We start from the raw sequence: 24,400 nt of genomic DNA on the forward strand, positions 1-24,400 counted from the left end.
TCAGGTCATGATCTCACAGCTTGTGAATTCGAGCTCCTAGTCGGGCTCTGTGCTGGCAGTGTGGGGCCTCTTGAGATTCTCTCTCTCTCTCTCTCTCTCTCTCTCTCTCTCTCTCCCTCCCTCAAAATAAACTTAAAAAAAATTTTTTTAAAGAGCCCCTTAGCTGAATTTCACTCTTGACCATGCCACCAGCCAACAGTGTGACCTTGAACAAGCCCCTTAACCTCTGAGCAGCAGTTTCCTCATTTGTTGTTGGTTTCTAATCACAAAGAACCATTATGATAATCTAAGGGGAGAGTACGGAATCTATATACAAGTGTTTGAGAAGTTGAAAGCACTATCCACGTGTGAAAGTACACTGTTAGAGCTCAGAGGTGTTCCTGAGGATGCGGAGATAAGCCAGTATTCCATTAAGACTAGAAGTCCTAGAATCCTGCTATTACGTCAGTACTGGAAGGAGCCATAACTCGAGCCCCTCAATTATACTGACCAGAAGAAGTGAAGCCAAGGAAAGCCTGTGGTTCCCGCAAGTACCCTGACCAGGTCAGGCTCTACTCTAGGGCCCAGGCTCCCCACATGGTCAGTGGGGCACCCTCCAGTTTACCTCTCCCTCATCCTACCACCGAGGAGTGAGGACTGAGACTATTCACTCTGTATATACTGTAATATCCTGTGTTAGAGCATCTGGGATTTACCTCTGCCTTCCCTTCAAGCGGGATGTGAACAGTGCCTTTCATGCTAACATCCCAGAATCACCCCAGTTTTTGTCCCTGCCCTCGGACATCATGCACGTCTTGATAGACAACATTTAGGACGCCTGCCTGCAGGGCAAAGTGTGGAGCTGGGTCCTGTTCCTGGCGGGCCCGTGGCAGCTCAGGAACAGGGCTCTCCCGGAGAAACCCTGCCGAATCATCGCCTGAGCCACTGAAACCACAGGGCGTTGCTCTTGGGGTGTTAGGGAGGCCAAGGGAAGGGAAGGGCGGGGTGAGAACTGGCCGGCTCCCCCGCCGCGTCCTGAGGCTGGAAGGTGGAGATTCCTCCCCGGGGTGTGGCGCGAGGGAGGACGTGGGTCCCCGAGGGAGGGAGGGAGGGAGGGAGTGGGGCTGCCCGGCCTGCGGTGAGTCACTGCCCCCCCTGTGAGCAATCGCTAGCTGGCCAGGGCGGAGCCGCCCGCCTTCTTGGGGGGCTTTGGTGCAGAGCCAGACTTGGAAAGGGTGGAGGCGTCAGTTACCCCAGCTGCTCCCGGGGCCGGGCCGGGGCCGGGCTGGGAGCCGCGCCGGAGCGGAGCTGGCCGACACGTCGTCGGAACCCGCAGGCCCAGGGCGAGGGCGAGCGCGGGGCCCGGTGGCCGGGCTAGCGGAAGGGGAGGCCGCCGCGCGGACACCGGCTGCAGGGCCGCCACCCTGGGCACGCAGTTGCCGGGCTCCTCCTGCCCGCCTACCCGGCCCGAGGTCACCGCGTGGGGGGCAGACCGGGACGCGGTGCCAGGAGGAGGCTCCGCGGCTCTTCCCCCTTCCGAGCCCTGGGCCCAGAGCCCCCTGTCCGGCTGGGGTTGGCTCCAGCTTTAGGACCCAGGAAGTCTCAGCGGGAAGGGGTTTGCGCTCTTCCCTAGCTGTTTCACTTTGCGTCCAAGAGGAGACGGGGCACATGGGCCTGAGCCCCCAGTTGCTAATTCCCTGAGTCTCCCTCCCTTATGAAATGATCTCTCCGGGCGCCTGGAGGGCTCAGTGGGTTGAGCGACCGACTTGGGCTCAGGTCATGATCTCACAGCTCTTGAGTTGGAGCCCCGTGTTGGGCTCTGTGCTGACAGCTCAGAGCCTGGATCCTGCTTTGGATTCTGTATCTCCCTCTCTCTCTGCCCCTAACCCACTCGCATTCTGTCTTTGTCTCTTTCAAAAATAAATAAACATTAAGAACAATTTTTTTTTTTTTTTAAATGATGCCTCTCTTCCACCTCTAGCCACCACCAAAGCAGGACACCAGGTCACTGCCGCCTTCTCCCTCCCACTTTCCTTCCGTGTGGCTTCTCACTTCCTGCTCTCTGGTCCCTACAGGAATATCAGCCCCTGTGCCCTGTTTCCCTTTTCTCCCACCCCACCTGCACCCACAACCCCAGAATCAGAATTTCTAAGTTGACTGATACTGGCCTGTTAGGATAATATGGTCAAATGCAGTATACTGACTGTGTTGTTCAATGACCATTTTAGACCATGAAATTGACAATAGAAGTTCTCATCTAAAACAGGCTGTTTGTAGATCCATGACTATCTTTGATCTTGCAGATTAAAAAATGTTGCTGGCCGAAAGAGTGGAAACCTATTTTTCTTTTCCCCTCATCTCCAGCTTTCTTTATTTCTCAGATGCACAAAATTGAATGAATCAAAACCCATAGTTCATGATCCATTTTCTTCACTGGTTAATGCATGTCTCTCTTCACTACTTATTTATATAGGTTATTTACTAACAACCTAACAAAGACACCTGAAACCACCACCCAAGCCAAAAATAAGATCACTACCATAATTTGCATCCACCTATGTGCCCTTTCGATCCCATGCCCTCGCCTCCTCACCCAGTCCAACCACTATCCTGAATTTTGTGCTCATCATACTCTTGATAAATTTATGTGCGCCTACGCAAATATATTACTTAGTTTTGCTTTATATTCTTTATTAAAAATATATACTATGTAGGGTCTCTTGGGGCTTGTTTATTTTCACTCAATATTAGGATACTAAGACTTATCCCTGTTGGGTGTGGCTGTAGTTTATTCATTTTCACTGCTACATAATATTCTATTGGTGAAGTTCTCACTCTGTTCCACCATTATGAATGGTACTGCCGCAAACATTCCTATTCATGTCCCCTGGTGTGTATGTGCAAATCTCTCCTGGGTATAGATCTCAGTAGGGAATTGCTAGGTCTTGGTATATGAATATTCAACCTTACAAGATAATGACAGGCTGTTTCCCAATATATTTGTAGTTTTGCCCCTACAAGTGAGGTGTAAGAGATACTGTTGTTCCATGTCTTCTTAAGTACTGGGTATCCTCAGATTTTTAAATTTTGGCAACTGAGTGTAAATATAGTATCTCTTAATGGTCTTGATTTGCATTTCCCCGATCACCAGTGAAGCCCAGCAATGGAAATAACACTGCATAGATCAGACCTACAAAAATTGCAGATATAGGAGTTATACTGGGGCACCTGGGTGGTTCAGTCGGTTAAGCGTCCGACTTCAGCTCAGGTCATGATCTCGCGGTCCGCGAGTTCGAGCCCTACGTCGGGCTCTGGGCTGATGACTCAGAGCCTGGAGCCTGCTTCCGATTCTGTGTCTCCCTCTCTCTCTGCCCCTCCCCCGTTCATGCTGTGTCTCTGTCTCAAAAATAAATAAACGTTAAAAAAAATTATATATGTATGTATACATATATACATATATATATATACATATATATATATATATCTTAATATGTTATAAGAAATAAGAGGGTATTGAAAGAATGATGGACAAGAAACTCAATTCAGCAGATACCCAAATGGGACTCCCAGAAATGAAAAAATATAGTAAAGGAAATTTAGATTTCAATGAATAGTTTAAAAAAGAATATATCACAGCTGAAGATAATATTAGTGAACTGGAAGGGATTTTTTTTTTTTTTTTTTTTTTTTTTACTGTTTATTTACTTTTGAAGGAGAGAGAGAGCGTGGGCGGGGGAGGGGCAGAGAGAGAGGGAGGCACAGAATCCAAAGCAGGCTCCAGGCTCCAAGCTGTCAGCACAGAGCCCGACGTTGGGCTCGAACTCACAGACTGCGAGATCATGACCCGAGCCGAAGTCGGACGCTCCACCGACTGAGCCACCCAGGCACCCCAGAAGATATATCTGAAGAAATTACATAGATGATGAAAAAGACGATGGAAAATGTGGAAAATGTATAGAGGCAGGAAAATAGAGCAGGGGTTGGCAAACCTTTTCTTCAAAGGGCCAGAGAGTACATTATTCTTTACAAAAACGGGCAGCAGGCCCGGTGTGGCTCATGTGTTATGGTCCACCCATCCCCGGAGCAGACTAAAAAAGATCCCAGTATACATTTAATTAATGTTTCAGGAGGAGATAATAGAGACAATAGGAATGTGACAATATTTGAAGAAGCAATGGTCAGTAATTGACACAATACCATCGTTATATTTATGATACCTAATGAATCCCAAGAGCGATAAATAAAAATGACCCTTAGATACATCAGAATGAAACTACGGAACACCAAGGATAAATTCCTTTAGAGTAAACCCAGAAGGTAAATTCCTTTTCAGGGCCTGACATTTAGACCAACAACTGATTTCTCAACTTCAACATAAAAGCCAGAAGACAGTGGAGTAATATCTCCAAAGCACTGAGAAAAGAAGTGCTAACACGGAATTTTAGCATCAGTGACAGTCTTCCAAGAATGTCTTGCAAAAGCCTTCGCAGACACACAAAAACGTGTTTCTACCAATAGGCCCTTCACTAAAGTGACTTCTGAAGAAAATAGTTCAGAAAGAAGAAAAATTACCTAAAAGGCAGTCTAAAATTCAGGAAGGATACTGAAACACTAGGAATAATGTAACTTCAAAGTAAAATTTCTAGGCTTACACTGAAAAACTAGGAATAATATAAATTCAAACTAGGGAAGATGATGGGAAGAAAGAAAAGGAAACGTAAATGAAGACAATGGAAAATGTGGCCATTACAATCTTTTTTGTTGTTTGAGTTGTAATCTAGATAGAAAAAAGAATGACTATCACCATTTATTGAGTGGCTACCCTGGAATCATTTTGATTTGTTAACATTCTTAATTTCACGTAATATGTGTAAGAGTGCCAGGCCAAAAGAAGGCGTAAAAATTGTAGTTTCTGTTATCACTGTATCTTTGTGCTCAGAACAAGGTCTGGAACTCAGTAGGCACTCATTTACTGAAGAATGAATGAAATGGGAGTGAGTATTGATTCTATTTAAAAAAATTTTTTTTTAAGTTTATTTATTTTTGAGACAGAGGGAGACAGACCATGAACGGGGGAGGGTCAGAGAGAGGGAGACAGAATCGGAAGCAGGCTCCAGGCTCTGAGCCATCAGCCCAGAGCTCGACGCGGGGCTCAAACTCACGGACCGCGAGATCGTGACCTGAGCCGAAGTCGGACACTCAACCAACTGAGCCACCCAGGCGCCCCTGATTCTATTTAAAGATGAGTCAACTGAGGTTCTGAGAAACAGCATGGTAAGAGGAAAAGCATCAACATGAGTATGAAATTCGCCTTTCTTACTTAGGAAATTTATGGTATTGAACATATTAATGGCCCTCAGTCGTCTTCTCTGTAAAAGTAAGTCATGGAGTCCTTGACGCAAAATAATGCCCATTAAATGCTAGGTGCTCACTTAAATGGTAGATTTGGAATTTGACCACAGCTACTTTCCCCTCTACCATGGAGTAGATGTTTTTTCTCTCTTCTCTAACGCAAAAGTATCATGTAATAGCTGAGAATATGAGCTTTGGAATCAGGCAGGCCTGTGTTCATGGCCCAGCTTGAGCGCTAGTTAACTGTAGGACTCTGGGCCTCAGTTTCTTCAACTGTTGAGAGGGGATAATAGGAGCTATCACAAAAGGAGTTGTAAGACAGAGAATGCGTGCCAACCATTGTGCTGGAGATGACAAATTAGAGCCCAATTTAATGTACGAGGGAGTAAGAGCTAATGAGTTGCCTCCAAGGGATGAGTAGGAAGAGAATGGCCTCTAACACCGGGCAAAAGATTAGTCCAAATGACCTTAAGTCCCTTCCAACCATCTTCCACAGTCACCTTCTGACTGGTGAGCAGGCCCTAGTGGCCCCACACCCAACAGGTCAAATGGGCTGATAGACAGCATGACATAATAACCACAATAATTGTATTTGAGGGCTCACTATGAGGCAGCACTGTGCGTCTTTATGTGGATTATTCACTTATCTCAAAATCTGGCCACCCATTTTACACCAGGTTACTATTATCCCCCATTTATCACTGCCCCAACCGAAGAACAGAGACACGAACTAACTTTCTCAAGGTCAAACAGGTAGTGACGGTGGATCTGGGATTTGGGTCAGCCTGCTCACAGAGCCTGGGCTCTTGATCGCTGCACTGTACTCTAAGAGACAACAAGCCCTCATGTCCGGAAAGCACCCTCAAGGCAATATTGTGGAAGAAGTGTAGCCTTTGCCAAACTCTGATTCTGGCTCTGCTTTATTATGTGGCCCTAGAGAAGGTACTTAGCCAGCTTTCTTCTCTGTAAAATGGGGGCCGTATTACCCACCTCCCAAGTTTGTTGGGAGGATCAAATGAGTAATATAGGAGGTCCTCGAAAAGACTGGAGATCCTGTATTTCCACTGCGAGTCAGGAAGGCCTTCGCTGTACCAGCTCTAAGCTGATGCCTGTGTGCTCTGAGCCAGTGATGGGGTGACCTTGGGAGAGTGAGTAGGTGAAAGCTGACATTTTCCCTTCTGCTTGGAAAAAGAACTGGTCCATGGCCCTGAACACCCTTCCACCACCACCCGTACCCACCCCGCCACACACATACACGCAGAGCCTCGTCTATTTTCCCTCCCCTTGGCCTTGCCCCTCTGCCTTGCCACGCCACCTGTTCGGTGATGTGATATTTTTCCAGGCCCTCCGTGGGCTGCCAGCCCTGGACGTGTCAGAGGCCGCTGTCTGGACTAACTGACCGCTGTGCCACTAGGCCCCCACCTCCGTTACCAAGGTGGGGCTGAGCTCCTGATGGCAGCAGCAACTGGGCTCCACGGTCCTGAGCCTCCCTCTGCTCTTGCCTTCTGCCTGTCTCACCTGTCTGCACCAGCACTGTGCCATTGGCTTTCCTGTCTTCCTTAAAAAACAAACAAACAGGGCGCCTGGGTGGCTCAGTCGGTTAAACGTCTGACTTCGGCTCAGGTCACGATCTCGCGGTCCGTGAGTTCGAGCCCCGCGTCGGGCTCTGGGCTGACGGCTCAGAGCCTGGAGCCTGTTTCGGATTCTGTGCCTCCCTCTCTCTCTGCCCCTCCCCCACTTGCACTCTGTCTCTCTGTGTCTCAAAAATAAATAAAAAACATTAAAAAAAAAAAACCCAAAACAAACAAACAAACGAACACTGCGGTAAAATAGAACACAAAATTTAACCTTTTAACCAATTTGGAGTGAACCGTTCAGTGGCGTTAATTACGCACACACTGTTGTGCAGCTGTCACCGCCATCCATCTCCAGACTTTGTCATCATCCCAGACAGAAACTCTGTATCCGGTAAACAATAGCACCCCACCTTCTTCCCCCGGCCCCTGGCCCCCTCTGCTCTACTTCCTGCCTCTGAATTTGGGCCTAGAGTAGACACTTCATCTAAGCAGAATCATACAGTATTTGTCCTTTCGGGTCTGGCTTCTGTCACTGAGCGTAATATCCTCAGGGTCCAGGAATGTTGTGGCAGGTATCAGAATTTTGTTCCTCTTTAAGGCTGAATAATGGTCCCTTGTATGGATAGACCACATTTTGTTCATCCATCCATCCATCTGTTGGTGGATGCTCTCTTTAATCAAACTCCCTTGGGTCTATCATAATTTGCAGTAATATGGAGAGAACAGTCTCTTTCCTGGCAGCAGGAAGCTGAGGGGGGGGTCAGTGTCCCAGGCGGTGGGGGAGGGTGCAGCCCAGGGTGCTGGGGGTTTTTTTATTTTATTTTTTTTTAACGTTTTTTTTTTTTTTTTAATTTATTTTTGAGACAGGGAGAGACAGAGCATGAACAGGGGAGGGTCAGAGAGAGGGAGACACAGAATCTGAAACAGGCTCCAGGCTCTGAGCCGTCAGCACAGAGCCCGACGCGGGGCTCGAACTCACGGACCGCGAGATCGTGACCTGAGCCGAAGTCGGCCGCTCAACCGACGGAGCCACCCAGGCGTCCCCCAGGGTGCTGTTTGTAGGTCTCTCTTCTCAACAGATACTTGACGTGAGCAACAAACCCCGGAACCTAGATGTGCTGGTTGGAAAGGAGAGCAGGGATTATCTGGGGCCACAACCTTGCCTTATCCTGCGGACCCAGCCTGCTGTGGCCCCAGGCGTGCTCCGTTGCCAGTACTGGAGACAAAGGGGCTGGGGGCTCCGGAACAACTTTTGTTTAACGTGCATATGTTTTTGAGGTTTTGGTTTTTGTTTTGTGGATTTCTTCTCATCCATCTCTGTCATTTCTGGTCTTCTGCTTGGCTCGATGCACTTGGGGATTTCTGTGTGCTCTGTGCTAGAAGTCGGGGGCTTCTTCTTTTTTTTTTTTTTTTTTTTTTAACATTTATTTATTTTTTTGAAAGAGAGAGACAGAGTGCAAGTGGGGGAGGGGCTGAGAGAGAGGGAGACACAGAATCCGAAGCAGGCTCCGGGCTCTGATCTGTCAGCACAGAGCCCGACGCGGGGCTCGAACTCACGGACCGTGAGATCACGACTTGAGCCGAAGTCGGACACTTAACCGACGGAGCCACCCAGGCGCCCCTGGGGGCTTCTTGATACAGGCATGTCTGTCTTTATTTAGGCTTCTCTGGGAGTTTCCCTCAGGAAGGGCCCCCTTCCTTCCTTTCCCTGAATCTTCCTCGCCCTTTTCTGTTCTCCTTTCTCTGTTTCTCTCCCTCCTACACCCCTTCAGTGCACCAGCAGCTGCGCTGTCTCTGTCTGGGCCACAATCTGTACCCTCAAGGTGTCCACAGGCTAAGAGGGTGACACATACTGACATCACACCTACCCTCAGCATGTCTCACAGGTACCTCTGGGAGGAAGTGGGAGAGCCTATATTAATCCTCTGAGGTCATCAGGACAGGAATCCCCAGCTCCAGAGTCCTGGGTGGGGCCTAACAATGATCTGACTGTTTTATATGGGCTCCTCTCTTGGTCCCTTTTCCTGTCTCGCCACCTGCCTTATAGGACCTGGTAGCATGTGGTGTGCCTCAGCTTCTTGCTGGCTCTTCCTGCGGTTGCCTGGCCTTCACTGAGTCATGTACCTTTCAGATCATGTTTTATAAAATTGGTAGAAGGAGGGGTGCCTGGGTGGCTCAGTTGGTTAAGCGTCCGACTTCAGCTCAGGTCACCATCTCGCGGTCCGTGAGTTCGAGCCCCGCGTCGGGCTCTGGGCTGATGGCTCAGAGCCTGGAGCCTACTTCTGATTCTGTGTCTCCCTCTCTCTCTGCCCCTCCCCCGTTCATGCTCTGTCTCTCTCTGTCCCAAAAATAAATAAACGTTAAAAAAAAAAATTTTTTTTTTAATTGGTAGAAGGAGTATTATCATCAGTCCTGTCTACCTTAAAAGCCCGTCCCTAAGATCACACATCAGAGTGCTTTGAAATGGTGAGGCATTGCCCGGATGTGAGTTCTTACCACAATCTTCTTTGATTCTCATGAACTTTACTGCCTTTCTGCTCAGTCTTGCTGATACCACTTACAAGGAACCTCAGGCAGGCCGTTCCCCGGATACAGCTTGCAAACGTTGGAGATTCTAGAGAAGTCCGTGAATGGGGAGTACCACTGTCTTCCTGGTACATAGAGCCAGGGCCCAGGGCTAGGAACCATGGGAACAAGGTGGCCGGAGGCACTGGGGGCCTCTGACAGAGAAGCAGCCTCGTCACTTTGTTTTCATTGTTGAGTAGCTTCTTTTTTTTTTTTTTTTAATGTTTATTATTTTTGAGAGAGAGAGACAGAGCACAAGCGGGGAAGGGGCAGAGAGAGAGAGGGAGACACGGAATCCCAAGCAGGTTCCAGGATCTGAGCTGTCAGCACAGAGCCCGACGCAAGGCTCGAACTCACGAGCTGTGAGCTCATGACCTGAGCCGAAGTCGGACGCTTAACAGACTGAGCCACCCAGGCGCCCCTGTTCGATAGTAAGGCAATTCATCTTCATCCAAGAGCGGTGGGCCTTTGTACTCTAAAGAAGTGATGATCCTCTCAACTTCTGTCTGAGGTTGGCTGTTCTCATTATCTCTACTTTTCAGATGAGGATACGAAGGCCCAGGAAGAATGGATTTGGAGGAAGGGTGTGCTGAGGCAGAGGCAAGCCTAGGGCTGCTTGGGAAGAGCTGTCACGGGAGAGCCTGTGGGCTGAGAGGGGCAGGAGCCTGGCCGACTCAGGGCTCGAACTCACGAACCATGAGATCATGACTTGAGCCGAAGTCGGACACTTAACCGACGGAGCCACCCAGGCGCCCCAGGCAGAGCTCCAGGAGGGACGGGGCCCGTGAGACTGGCTGCCGTGGTGCCCTGAGCCCTTCTGGTCAAACTGGATTCCCTTCTGGGTTTCTTAGATATTTCTTAGGGCCTAGTGACCCGGGGCCATGTGCCAGGCTGACAGCTAAGTGCCCATAAGCCACCTTTATGAAGATGTTCGACACATGCCCCCTTCGGATGAATACGGCTCGTGGGCGCATGACCTACCCAGCAAAACTTAGGGTGTTTCATGTCCCAACCACCTTTTCACTTGATACCCATGTTTAGGGGCAGCTCTGGAAAGCCTCGAGAAAGCTCCCCTCCCCTCGTGGTGTGGGCCGAGCCCAGCAGGGAAAGGCCAGGCTGTGAGGGAGCTCTCCCTGGCGGCAGCTGGCAAGCCGGCCTGCAGGGCAGATCCTGACGGTGTGGGATACACACAGGCGAACAGGTAAAGGAGGTATTTCCACCCTTCATTGGACACCGAATACGGATTTCTTTGTATCGTGTGCCTCTCCCTGTACCCTGCTTTTCCGCCGAGACTGCATAGCCTTTTTGTCCCAGGGCCCAGCCCCGTGTTTGACTCAGACATGCTTCACTGTAAAATGAAGGGGTTTGTCTTATATTGTCCCTCAAGTTCCCTTCACGACTGTGATTCTGGAATTCTGTGAGATGTCTGATACAGTTGGTAGGAAAAGCGGAGGGTCTCCTCCCCGAAAAGGCCGGGAAATTGACTGGCTAGTGCGGTTGCCAGGGATGATGAAATTAGGATTGGGTCCGGCCCGCCTCCCAGCTTGTGATCAGTCAGGACCTGGCCCCGCGCGGCTCTGAGAAGGTAGCAGGGCGTACGTGGGACTTACCTACAGAGGTGCAGTCATTGCCACTTCTGGGTGTAGCAGAGTCCTGCACGGCTCTGTCTCCTTTCTGTCTCTCCACTGTGAGCCAAGCTGGCACCAGCTCTGGAGGAGGCATCCAAGGGGGTTCTCACACGATGCAGAGAGCTGCCCATGAGTCTGAAAGGGAATTCCTTGGCCAGGTGGCCCTGTTCAGCAGACAGCTCCTGCTAGGAGGACGTGGCAGGATTTTGGCACTTGGCAGTCCTCTGCCCCATCTGGCTCCTTTGGAAAGAGTCCTGACCCAGGGGCCTGGGAAGGCGGTGCGCTAATGTTGGCATTGAGGGTGGGCAGGGGGGTGGGCCTCAGTCCTGGGGAGCAGCCCCTCTACATATCACTGCGGGGGCCTAGTCCTCTCCCTGCCCTCCTTGCAAAGCAAAACTCAGAGTCTTTGGAAGTCTTCGCCCTTCCCAAAGCAGCTCAACTTCTGCTGTGTTCTCCCTGCCTCCTACGGTTGGGTTGGCTGGGCATTTTATCTTCCGATTTCCTTCCTAGGTTTGGCTCACCGCCTGAGCAGTGTCTTATCATCCTATTAGTGGGGCCTTCCACCCTAGTCTCCCCGGGAAGAATGGGGACCGTCAAGATTGCCCATTGTCGGGGCGCCTGGGTGGCTCAGTCAGTTGAGCGTCTGACTGCGGCTCAGGTCACGATCTCGCTGTTCGTGGGTTCGAGCCCCGCATGGGGCTCCGTGCCGACAGCTCAGAGCCTGGAGCCTGTTTCAGATTCCGTGTCTCCCTCTCTCTCTGCCCCACCCTCCCTCGCTCGCGCCGTCTCTCTCTGTCTCAAAAATAAATAAATATTTTAAAAAATTTAGGAAAAAAAAAAAAAAGACTGCCCATTGTCTTTCCCCTAGAACCTTTCTGTAACCGTCTCGGTGTGTTTCACCATATGCCCCTCCTGCCTTAGCCCTTGAAACTATTCCCATGGGGAGAAAAAGGCAGTTCGCCCTCCTACCCCTCTGTAGAGCCAAACCTCTGTTTGTTCTCATGGAAACCATGGCAACCTGGCCAAGAGGCCACTTCTTCAATCTTGGAAGTTCATGTCCCAAAGCCTTGCACTCACACCTGTGAGCCCTCTGGCTCTCTTTTTTCCAAAGGGGGACAAGATCCTCCGATTTTTCAGATCTGCTAAGAGGAGAAAGTTTCAAACCAACCAAGCCCTAGGTGATCGTTGCACAAGCAGGTTAGGGTCTGGAGTGCGAAAAAAGGCAACATTAGCTGGGAACCCTGAAGAGTGTTCTGGGGTGTGGTCGACACTTCTTTTCCTTCTGCTCTTTTCTTCTCCCCCCCCCACCCCCCACACGTACTCAGTCACTCAGAAGACGAATGTCGGAGGCGGTTATCTGTGAGCTGCCACCAACTGCTGTTTTTTCTTTTTCTTCTCCTCAACATGTTTGGCCTTCTCACTCTGGTGCTACCTTTTAAAGCCCAAATCGGGAATCCAGGGAGCCACAGTGATGAACTGCAGGAGCCCGGTAGGAGAATTCCACAGCCTTAGACGGCAAAGTTTCCAGGCCTCACCGCCCTGGGACTTCCCCCACGGAGGAGTTCTCTTTCTGGCCCTGCCTGTTGGAGGAGGTGGGGGGAGGGAGAGCCTGGCGGTATGTCCTTAGCTTCTCTTTCGACTTGGCTGCCTGCAGAGGGAGGGTTCAGTGGCTGAGACCCTGAAGGGAGAGCATGGACCCCTCCCTCCAACCTTCCAACCGAAGAGGATTGTTCTCTGGTGATGGAGAGCTTACAGATTTGGAACAGCTGGCCAGGGTGTGTGAGCCCTGGGCGGGGGGGGGGGGGGGACAAGGGGACTTTTGCAGAAGCAAGTGTTGGGCAAATAGTGTGAGACTGCCTGCAGAGGTCTGGCTCTGCTGGGCCTGGGTCCCTCTGTGAATCCTCGAATCCTCGCACAGTGGCGGGGCAGAAGGCAGCCATGTGGCCAAGAAGCTGGACTCCAGCCTCTACTCCCTACCCACGTTCTCTAGGCTCAGAGTGGAGGCGAGGTGGGATAGTGGAATATCTTGCAGCTTGTGGTTGGGTAGGACTAGCTTATTGTGTTCAGTTCTGGACTTTTCCGTTTCTGTGGACACTTTGAAAGGAGCCAGAGTCAGACTGTAGTCCTGGGTGCCTTTCAGTCTGTCCAGGCTCCCAGCCCCTTCCTCCATCGGGCCGCTCCCTTATTTGTGCCACATTGGGAACTTGGCTGAGTGTACTAAATCCCAACTCTAGCTTTTAGTCCATGGAATAGTCTCCTATCCTTTCTCTTCCCCCATCTCGTTAGAGCTCCTCACTTCTGGGGCCTTGGTGTTAGCCATTTGCCTATACCTCAGGCACAGTTAGATGCTACATATTTGGCTTGGCCGGGCAAGCTCCAGAAGGCTGTGGGAGGGGGCAGGTAGACTCACAGAGTTCATCCTGTGTGCCCTCGGTCCACCATCTGTGACCCCAGTGACATGGATTGGCGCTGTGTTGGTGCTCACCGTGAGAGCCCCGGAAGTGCCCAACCTGCTTCTCAGCACATCTGTACCTGCCCCTGCTTGAGCCAGTGGGGCGCTGGACAGGGCTGATGGATTCCAGAAACGACTACATAAAGAGAATGGAACTCCATCCAATCAGGCTGTTGCTAAAGTTGTGAAAAAGAGAAGGAGAGGGATTTTGAGACTGAGACAGATAGATGGGGGGGGGGGGGTGCTGGGGGGGTGATAGAGAAGGAGAGAGAGAAGGAAGGAGGGAGACAGGGAGACAGGGAGAGATGGGGAAAGTGATATACACAGATAGAAAAAAAAAATAAAGTGAGAACCTTGGAAATGAGGTATAGGGAAGAAAATGAGATGGAAAGAGTTTGGAACGAGGTATTTTTCCTATGATTTCTGGCAGCACAGTACCTCAGACAGAATCCAGAAAGAAGCCTTTTTTGTCACTTCCTCCAGGCCTCCCCCCTACCACCGTCACCATATTCTCCCAGACTTTTCCTTGGAGGTACTGCAGTGGTGTTTAAAATGCTGTGTGTGGGAGTTTGGGATCGAATGGGTGTTGGGAGAACTGAAATTCTTTGTGTTTACCTTTGCCTCCTCCCTAGAGAGTGGGGGACCCCTGCAATGACGGCTGGTCTCCCTCTACCTGCACCAGAAGAGCCCTGGGATGGTGTCCTGGAGAACAAGTGAGATGTGCCAATCCGTTCGGTCTACCAGGGCCCCAGGAGGGAGGAGGGGGAGATGAGACAAATGGCGAAGGAGTGGTTCTTGGGACTTATAGGTACCTGGTTCTCTCTGGAGATTGGGTCCCCTTCTGGGAATCCCGTGCTTCTCCTTCCCTTGGAAATGGAAGCACACTGGAACAGAGGAGGGTGATTCATTCATCAAGTCCACATGTTAGGTCAGGCACTAGGGCAGGGGTTGGGATAGAGAGATGACACAACCTTTCTGCTCACTTGGAGGAAGAATACGCCGTACCCTCCACTCTCTCTCCTCTTCCAGCTACGGTGACCAGCTGAGGCTGAATCACCTCTTCGCCTGCCCTTTGTCTCTTTCAACAATGGGCTCTGTGTCCATCACCACGGATCTGAGCTCTCTTGAACAGATGTTCTTTCTAGTCCATGACTTTTGGGAAGCTTCCTCTACCTTGGGGGTGTCTGCTTCTCTTTGTCTTTCTGTGTATTCCTAAGCAATGGCCACTCTGCTTGAATTAATACCCTGAGACTTAGGAACAGAGACGCTAACGTCTGGGACACCAGCCTTCCCCTCAGCCTACTCTCAACCGTCCAGGATAGTGCCCCATACTGGACCCTTTCCTCACCTCCTCCCTCCTCCCTTTGTACCCTACAGGAACAATGGGATGCTGATGAGAGTTGCTTTGACAGGCTTAGCAACCATGACTACTCTGCTCTTTTGACCCCAAGGTATTGCCAGGACTGATTTCCGTCCCAGGTTCTGATTTTCCCAGCAAGACTTTGTCGGCTAACCCAGGCTGTCAGTTAGGCCTTCGACCTCTCCTGGGGCAGCTGAGGATGCTTCCCTGGTGGAAAAGCTGCAGCTGCCCCCTTCTGCCCTCTGTCCTCCTCATGGGGTTGTTTTCCTCAATACCCTTTCAGAGCTATGGTGGCAGCTGGAAACATTCAGTTACAATCTGAGATGGAAGAAATGGGAACAGTTCGTGGGATTTGCTCTTAGCACTGCCCCAACTTCACTTTTATCTGATTCACACGCCCATCAGCGGGAAGGTTTTTTTTTTTTTTTTTCCTCCTCCTAAGGATATACCAAATCCGAAAGGAGCTGGAATAAGGTGGAAAAAGAGGGCTGATAAAATTCTGCAGCATCGTTTGTATTCCAACCAGCTGTTTCTGGAAGGTGACTCTCTTACTTAGATGCTATTTAGTAATTGTCAACCTATTGCTTATTTATCAAAATTGGTACACATTTTGTGTGTGTGTGTGTGTGTGTGAGAGAGAGAGAGAGAGAGAGGAGATTACCACATGGGCTAGTTCCTTCCACTCTCTTGCCCTTCTTGAGATGCCTATGACCCACAGCCCATTTCGTTTTTCTTTTCTGTTATTTTATTTGGGGTTGGACGAGTGGAGAAGGCAGGGGGCAATAGTGCCCCATCTAGGGGCTCATCTCTGGTCACTCCCTACCTCTTCTGCCAAAAACCTTTCTTCCCCATGTGCCTGGCGCCTTGAAGACATGGGTGTCCAAGGAGGAATCAATCTGACTCCTAATCATCCTTCAGCATCTGAGCCTTCATTGCCAACTCCTTGGTGCCAGCTCGGGGCCCTCGCCACGTTGACTACAACTCTAAATCTTGTGCAGGATACCCCTTCACCCCAGAGCTCCCTGAGGGGTGAGAATTGGATGAAAGTTCTCTGTGGAAATGGGGAAACACGGGTCCCCTTCAGAGGTACCTCTAGAGGCCATCCCCTGCAGACCTGCAGCCAGGGGGACGCCGTGGGGCTGGGCTCCATTCCCGTGACTCCTGGTGGAATCTCCCGTGTCCTCGCCCTGATGACATTGGCGGCCAATGGGGGCCGATGGCGGGGGTGGGGGGGGGGCGAGGGGGATGTGAGGAACGTTGCTGGCTGGAGCCTGCCTTTGAAAGGAAGCTAGAAGATGAAGTGGCTTTGCCTCCACTTAATAATGTAAGTGGTACAGAGGTGGGGGACACCGAGTTTGGCCTTTCTCCTTGCGGGGCTGGGGTGCCTACACACCTGTATGAGCAGGAAGCCACACATTCCCTTCTTGAAAGGAACGGGCCATATCCCCCACTTCAGGTTTCCCTTTCCTGGCTCAAGTCCCAAGCAAGCTCTGTTTTACAGCTGCACACTCTTTTTGTTCCTGAGAAAGTTGCGGTGGCTCTTTTTGTTGTTGTTTTTTTTTTTTTAAGCCATACTAGGGGGTTGGGAAAGGAAAGCTTGAAAAGTAAAATAATAAAAAACAGACCACTCTGCCGTTACAGGCACATAAATAGCTTCACTGTAGCCAGGCTGCACCCTTGTTTCGCCATAGCAACCTGGAGCGGGTGTTTATAGCAGCCTGTCACCCCGACTGGAAAACAGCTGCTGCCCCCGCCCCCCCGCCAGCCGCACCCCAGAGCAGCGGGCAGGTGCCCCCGAGGGGGTGCGGGGGGTGGCGGGGGAAGGCAGCCTGGGGTCCGGATGGGCCAGTGGTGGGAACACTGGGGGAGCCCAAGGCGAGGGTTGGGTGTCCTTTGTTCCCAGGCTTCCCGTCACCTGCAGGCGGCCCCCTCTGTCTCTCACCTGGGGTCAGTCATAGGAAACAGGAGCGCAGAGGGCACTTAGCTCCAGCTGGACCCAGGAGAGGCCTGGGTGTCCTCTGGAGCTGACGAGGTGGCTTGTTTCAACTTACCGAATAAACCTTGGCTCCTGTGGCAAGTTCTGGGGAGTCCTCTCGAGTCCGTTTTCTCAAGGACTGACAGGAGAGAGGTTTCCCTGGGGAAGATCACGGGTGTCTGGGAAAGGGGGTGCCCTGAGATGCATGGAAGCAGAGATCAGCACCCTGGGAGAGGGAAAGGCAGGAAGGGATGTGTGACGTGACCCTCCTGTGCCTCCCCTGTCAGCCTAGGTCAGAGAGCACCTTCCGGACCGGGCCCCTATTCGAGGCCCCCAAAGTGCATTAACCTGGGGTTGTGAGAGGGGTTCCTGACATTCCTTGCAGAGATGCCTCGTAACCTGTGCGGTGTCCTCTATGTGGGCCCCAGACCCGCAGCTGCGGCACCCTTGTTAGGGAGCGTGTTAGATATGCACATTCCCAGGCCTCCCCTCCCCCCTCCGGAATCAGAAACTCTGGCCACAGCAGCAGCAGGGCCCAGCCATAGGTTGTCATCAGCCCTCCCGGGGCTCCTGATGCCCACTTGAGTTTGAGAACCACTGCTCCAGACCGGGCCGCGAGGGCAGAGGAGAATGGCCAGTTCGCTTTCTACGGCCGGGGGCTGCCGTGGTGGCCGCTGTGTGTGCAGTTTGTGGACAAGGACGGACAAAGCCGGGTGAATGGGACGACATGTTATCAGGGAGTGCCCCGGCCCTCTTTCCTGATGCACGTCATCTTCTCAGCGTGGGGTCCTTGCCTGGGACTTCCAGGAAACAGCTGGGCTGGGAGAAGAGCTGGGGGGTGGAGGGCATTCTCTGTGCTCTGTCCAGGGGACGCTGTCATGGAGCGGAGGGAGGAGATGGGACGGTCTTCCAGGCACGATGTCCAGCCTACTCTGACTAGGGTCACACAGGAATGTTATGGGGGACAGAGCAGCTCTGTGACACTCCCTTCTGGTGGCTGAGCTGTGGCCTTCTCAGGCCGAGGCCAGGGCCTTCCCCCCTCCCCTCTGGGGGCCCCTGCCAGAACCTGAGGCCTAGGAGCTAGCTACGAGGTCCTGCTCCAGCAGCCAAGGGAGACTGACCCTCCTCTCCCTCTCCACCAGCCTGGCATGACTCTGCTGAAATTCATTTCTAAAAATAACCCAAGATCCAATCCAGCTGCTAAAAAGCCCCTTTGTTCCCTTGGAACCAAAATGTGGAAAAACCACGGAAAGCAGCCCCAAGAAAGGCAATGTGTGTTGTCCGAGAGAGTATACATACTGGACATTTGCGTGTGACCGGCCAAGGTCTGCGTCCTGTCCCAGTTCTGAAGAGCTGCTCCCTGCTTAGGAGTGAGAAGCAGACACCCTCGCTGCCCCATATCCTGAGCATTTCCCATGAGCAAGTGGGAGGGCCTGGGGGAGGCTGCCAGCTCCCCTTCCATTAAACAACAGGCCTTCTTCCACGCGGCACCGTCACTCCCGCCTGCAATCGGCTCTCGTCGTCCTTAGTCGACTGAAGGGAATGGTCAGCGTTGTTTCGTCCTCCACATTGTTTTGAGCTCTGGCTTGCTGCGAACACTCCCCCACAGCCCTTGGGTCACAGGAGGCCACGGAGGTGACCTGGGCCAGTATGACTCAGATTATGTGGAAGCGGGTACATTCCCCATGGCTCCGAGCCTGAGGGACTGCCCTTTTTCATCCTGATCTATTGATGCTATTTTAGGAGAATACCGGAGGGGTGACATTGCCCTCTCAGGCACAGTCTGCTTTAGTGTCCCGACCCAGGCCATGAAGCCTCCTGTCTCCATCTTGACGGTTCCTGGAGTCTCTGACGTGAGCTGACTCTCAACAAGCCAGATGATTAGGAACAGGCTACCAACCGTGGGTCAATTCTTGGTATCGCTATGTAGAGGAGGTTTGTGCTATCGGTGGGCCCTACCTTTTCCTGCGCCCTGAAGGCATCAGGCCCGAACCGATAAGTTTGGTCACCGTTGCTTTAGTGTCTCTTAGACAGTATAGCCCCTCAAGGACTGCACGGTCTCAGGATCACCATGTGTTTTGGTTTTATTTGTTGGGGCGTCAGGTGCAGAGTATGGAGCTGACCATACCATTGGTTCATGGCTCATTTTATCACTGGTCCATGAGGGGCCCTTTGTGTGTTCACCGTTACCCCATATGCCACCTCTATCCCTGTCCTCACCCATTTCAGTGGACTAATATGTATCTTTTGTTTAAATGTGTCCCTTAAAGGGGCGCCTGGGTGGCTCAGTCAGTTAAGCATCTGACTTTGGCTCAGGTCATGATCTCACGTGAGGTAGAAGCCCTAAATCAGGTGAGCTCGAGCCCCGCTTTGGGCTCTGCATTGACAGTGCGGAAGCTGCAGGGGATTCTCTCTCTCCCTCTCTCTGCCCCTCACTCACTCGTGCTCTCTCCCTCCCTCTCTCTCTCTCTCTCTCTCAAAAAGAGGCTTAATAAAAAAAGACTTTGTAAACTCTTCATCAAAAAATAAATATGTCCCTTAAAATATAGAGCATTGATTTGATGATGTGTTTTCAATTTGTGTAAAAACTATTAAAGCATTTTCCCCACCCCCCCCAACACTGTTTCTAAGATCACAAGTGTCCTTGTGTGTATATATCTGATCTGTGCCTCACTGTTGGATTATATCCCCTGTTGTCTAGCACACATATTTTGCCTGTCCATCATTGGGACAGGGAATCCCAGGTTGCCTACCACTTCCTGTCACCACCAGTAATGTCCCTGTGAACATCTTCACTCGTGCCGCCTCCTGAACCTATATGATTATTTCTTTGGGAGATGCACCCAGTAGTACATGACTAGACCCAGGGTATACATAGGCTCCGTTGGTTTGTTTGTTTTTTTAATGAAGTCCCGAGTTTCATTTATTTATTTTTTAAGGTTATTTACTTATTTTGAGGGAGCACGCGTGCGCGCACACGCGAGAGAGAGAGAGAGAGAGAGAGAGAGAGAGTGAGCAGGGGAGGGGCAGAAAGGAAGAGAGAGAGAGAGAGTCCCAAGCAGGCTCTGCACTGTCAGCGTGTAGCCCCACACGGAGCCCAAACTCACAAACCGTGAGATCCTGACCTGAGCTGAAATCAAGGGTCAGATACTTAACCAACTGAGACACCCAGGCACGCTGCATAGACTTAGCTTTGACTTAGAAGTACCAGGCGACCGTGGAAAAGAAGGAAGAATTCTGGATTCCTGAGGCTTAGGGGTCAAAGGTGATGTATTTTCTCCAGAAAGATCCTTTGATGCTAGCACTGCGTTTCTGCTACTGAATTGAAGACTCCTCAGCGTGGCCAACTTGGGGAGGAAAAGAGCGGGCACGAGAGCCTCATGTGTCCCTGCTTCCTCACCGGGAAGTGATGCTGTCTCTTCAGGAAGGGCGTAGCCTCTAGAACCCTGGTCCTAGGAGCTGGCTGAGAATTAGCATCAGGTTCCAGGACCTCGACCAGGACCACGGGTCACATTGTGCCATCCTGTGGTCAGTGCGGAGGCCTGGTTTTGGTTCCCCAGCCCTCACTTGGCTTCCTGGCATGGGCACGGCTGTTGGGTGACGGTGACAGGTGGTAATCCCCACCACCTGAACTTTAGCCAATGTACTTTCTTCCCACATGCCTCCAAAGGGCCTCAGTAGACGGAAGGAGGGTGTGTGCCCAGGTCTGCTTCTGCAAGCCAGGAGGCACTGGAGAAGCAATAGGGCAGGGCAGGCATGGCGGGGGTGGGGAGGAAGAGCCTGGCACCATGATGGGCATGGCTGCCAGACCCAAGAGGCAAGAACTGGCAAGAGTGAGCTAGGATCTGGGTCATGGAAATAAGGGGCCTGTAATGAGGAGGGAGGAGAGAGACCTCTGTGTGGGGTTTAGACCTTCAGAGAGAAGGGCCAGCCAGGGATGTTTCACACCAGCCAGGCAGCCTGCCATGTTCAAGTGCTTGCCAGCTTCCTTGACAGGGCATGGCCCTCTTAGAAGCATGGGAAATGCCTGAGAGAAGAAGTCAAACCTCAGAAACTGTGGGTGATGGCAAAGGAAGTGCCCCTGCCAGAGACAGCAGAGAAGAGAATGTCGAGCAGGACCTCTCGGTCTCAAGTCACTACTGAGGAGGTGTTCCCCTGACCTGTTTCGGAGCCTTTAGGGCTCGTGGGCAAGGGACAGAAAGGTTCACGTGGACCTTCTCATCAGGCTTTAGGAAGTAAAGCCACGGTTGGTTTTTTGGTTTTGGTTTTTTTTTTTGTTTTTTCCATTTTGTAACAGCAATGTCCTTGTACTTGAGACAAGGTGGCTTGGATTCAACTAGAGCACAAACCCTAGCTCTCTGAATCTTGATTTCCCTGCTATAAAATGCTGGTGCCCTCCCCGTGGGACTGTTGGTGAGGATTCAGTGAGACAATATACATAGCAATGACCAGCCGGTACGTATCAGCCGCCACCTAGGCACTAAATATCGTACGTGTGTGATGTCTCTCTCATTTCCCCACGAAGTGCCTCCTAAGGTACCTGGCAAACCTTCTTTCCCTCCCTTCCAACCCCTCTCCCTCACTCCATCCCTCCCCTTGCAGATAGGGAGAAAAATAGAGCCTCACTTGGGAGAGGGAGCTTCCGGATCAGAGAGAAGGGCACAGGTTTGGGGAGAAGAGGCGACTGGAGCAGGTTTCGTATCTCAGTTTGGTGCTTCCTGAGGAGGACCGGCCTGTCCCTCCACCCCCCTCGAAGTCTTCCCTCTTTCACGCCTTATGTCCTGCGTGGCAGTGACGCTGACACTCCAACCACAGCATCTCTGAGCGCTCCCGACTCGCTCCCGAGCAGAGGCTCTCAGCCTGGTGAAGAGGTCAACCCAGGGTAGAGCAGGGAACCAGAGGCGGCTCTACAAGGCAGCCCTCGCTTGCAGCCTGGAGGCCAGAGCTGAGCGTAGCCCTTATTATTCTAGGCAGGTCCGGCTGCAGTGCTGAGCCAGCCTGGTTCCCTGGGCCCTGGCCCCTCCTGTTCCCTTTCTCCTGTTTCCATTCATACTTCATTTCCCATGCATCGTGCCAGATTCAATAGGAGCCTCTGGCAGGGAAGAGTCAGGGTGTGGGCTCACTTTCAGGTCCTCAGAAGACCCTACTCTATCCCTACACGGGAGCTGCCCTTTCTCCTCGTAGCCTGGGGATGTATCGCTTCTTTAGCGCCCGGGAAGGTATCCAAGAGTAAGGGATTCCGTGGACAAAATTGGAGGAAACAGAATGTCTGGCTATTGTTTATGGTTTGGTGGCTTAGGGCATGAGGTCCTTGTCTCTGGCAGCTGCCTGTTTCAGAACTTCCTAGCAAGTCTCGCTGCAGACTGAGTTATCTGGAAGCATGGGGTGGTTTGTTTGTTTCTCAGGTATGTACGGGAGCAGGAAAAGGTCTGTTTCAGCCCCTGTGATGTGATGTAGTTGTGATGCGATGTGGTTGATTGTGAAGGAGAAAGAGCTGGTGAAGAGTCAACCTTTCCTCTAAGTGGAAACGGTTATTTTCTCCACTCCAGAGATTCCTGCATTTCTGATGTGTGTCAGAAAATAAGGAAGTCCAGGGGTGCCCGGGAGGCTCAGTCAGTTGAGCAATTGACTTGATTGTGGCTCCGGTCAGGATCCCAGGGTTGTGGGATCAAGCCCCAAGTCTGGCTCCGCACTCAGCATGGAGCCTGCTTGAGATTGTCCCTCTCCCTCTCTCTCTGCTCCTCCCCTGTTCATGCATGCTCTCTCTCTCTCTGTAAAATAAAAGATGAAAAGGGGTGCCTGGGTGGCTCAGTCAGTTGAGCGATTGACTCTTGATTTCAGCTCAGGTCATGATCTCACGGGTCTTGAGCTCGAGCCCCACGTAAGGCTCTGCACTGCCAGTGCAAAGCCTGCTTCAGATTCTCTCTCTCTCTCTCTCTCTCTCTCTCTCTCTCTGTCTCTCTCTCTGCCCCTCCCCCGCTTGCTCTCCCTCTCTCTCTCTCAAAACAAATAAATAAACTTTAAAAAAGGGGCACCTGGGTGGCTCAGTCGGTTAAGCGTCTGACTTTGGCTCAGGTCATGATCTCACGTTCCGTGAGTTCGAGCCCCACGTCGGGCTTTGTGCTGACAGCTCGGAGCCTGGAGCCTGCTTCAGATTCTGTGTCTCCCTCTCTCTCTTGCCCCTCCCCTGTTTGCACTCTGTCTCTCTCTCTCTCAAAAATAAGTAAACATTAAAAATTTTTAAATAAGTAAATGAAATTAAATATAAAAAAGAAGAAGAAGGAGGAGGAGGACAAGGAGGAGGAGAAGGAGGAAGAAAATGAGGAGGTCCAGACTCGAGGGAGGGAGTAAGGTATAACAAAAGGAGCACCAGATGGTCAAGGGTGCTGACTTGCGAAAGACTAAATCACTTTTTTTCTCATTGGACCTCAGTGGCTTCATCTGTAAAGGGGATGGGGGGGGGGGGGGTCAAAGCTGTCGTATGTAGAGTTGATCAAAGACAAAGTTTAAAGTTTTCACCGTCATTACCAATTGTACAATGGACGTTACAAGACTTTGGGCCGAAGAACATTGAAATGGTTCAATGATCATGTACAATAATAGGATTTCTTGCCCCTGTAGGAAGTGATGGTAGTGTTTGCTTTTCCGTCCTATCGTCCTTTAAGTTGGCAAAATGCTAGAAACTGGGAGTGAGCACATACCTTACCCAGAATGCCCCAGGCTGCGTGACTAATCCTGACCTGACAAGAGGTGGTACCTCCCAGGCGTCTGAGCATTGCGTCTGAGGCTGAGGCTGTGGCCGAGGGGGGTGTGAGAGCACTTACAGATTATTCTTTGCCAGTTGCCTAATAAGGGTAGGGGCTAGGCAGACTCAGCAGCTGTGGAACGCTCACATTCTGAGAGCTCAGAGAGGCGTATGGGTGCCTGCTAGGCCTCCGAATTCCGGAAGAACGTCCTTAGAGATCCCACCTTAAGCTGGGGGCCCCAGCTGACAACTGCCCCCTTGACTCTGTGTCAACGGCTTAGTGCGTGACCTCCTCTGTAAGCGTCTCTAGAGCAACCCAAAGCAGACAGACCTCATTCTCTGCCACATGGCCCCACGTGCTCTAATCTCAAGTGACCTTTTCTCACTGGTTGCCTCCGTGAGTGAAAAATTTCTCCCCTTTCATACCTTGAGGAGAGGTTCAAAGTAAGGAACTCTGACTCAGACCGTCCCTTCTTCTTTTCTAGAAATCGAAGGCTGCATAGCCTAGTGGTGTTGCCAGTGGTTATAACGTAGCTAATGGCTATTGCTAATGGAGCTGCCTTGGAATTTTCCATTCTTTCTGAGGGTTGGGCATTCCCTTTGGCAAGGAGAGATGGAGGGGGACGTGGAGCTTATTGTCCTTCTGCTTAAAGGGCTAGATACCAAAAGTTCATTAAGATCAAATTAAGCCTTCTCCCATCACTTGAGAGTGGACATACTGGACACTGGTCATCTTTCATCTAAGATTTCCAAGCACTAGGGGCTCA

At 51.3% G+C, this 24,400-nt stretch overlaps 1 protein-coding gene across 9 annotated transcripts in view; it reads left to right on the forward strand.

The window, feature by feature from the left end:
* The window catches only part of ATP2B4 (ATPase plasma membrane Ca2+ transporting 4), a 98,368-nt gene that overhangs the window by 19,471 nt on the left and 54,497 nt on the right, over positions 1–24,400 (forward strand). The window lies entirely within an intron of this gene.

The sequence above is a fragment of the Neofelis nebulosa genome, chromosome 15 (assembly GCF_028018385.1).
Source record: "Neofelis nebulosa isolate mNeoNeb1 chromosome 15, mNeoNeb1.pri, whole genome shotgun sequence".
In the NCBI taxonomy this organism is placed as follows: Eukaryota; Metazoa; Chordata; class Mammalia; order Carnivora; family Felidae; genus Neofelis; species Neofelis nebulosa.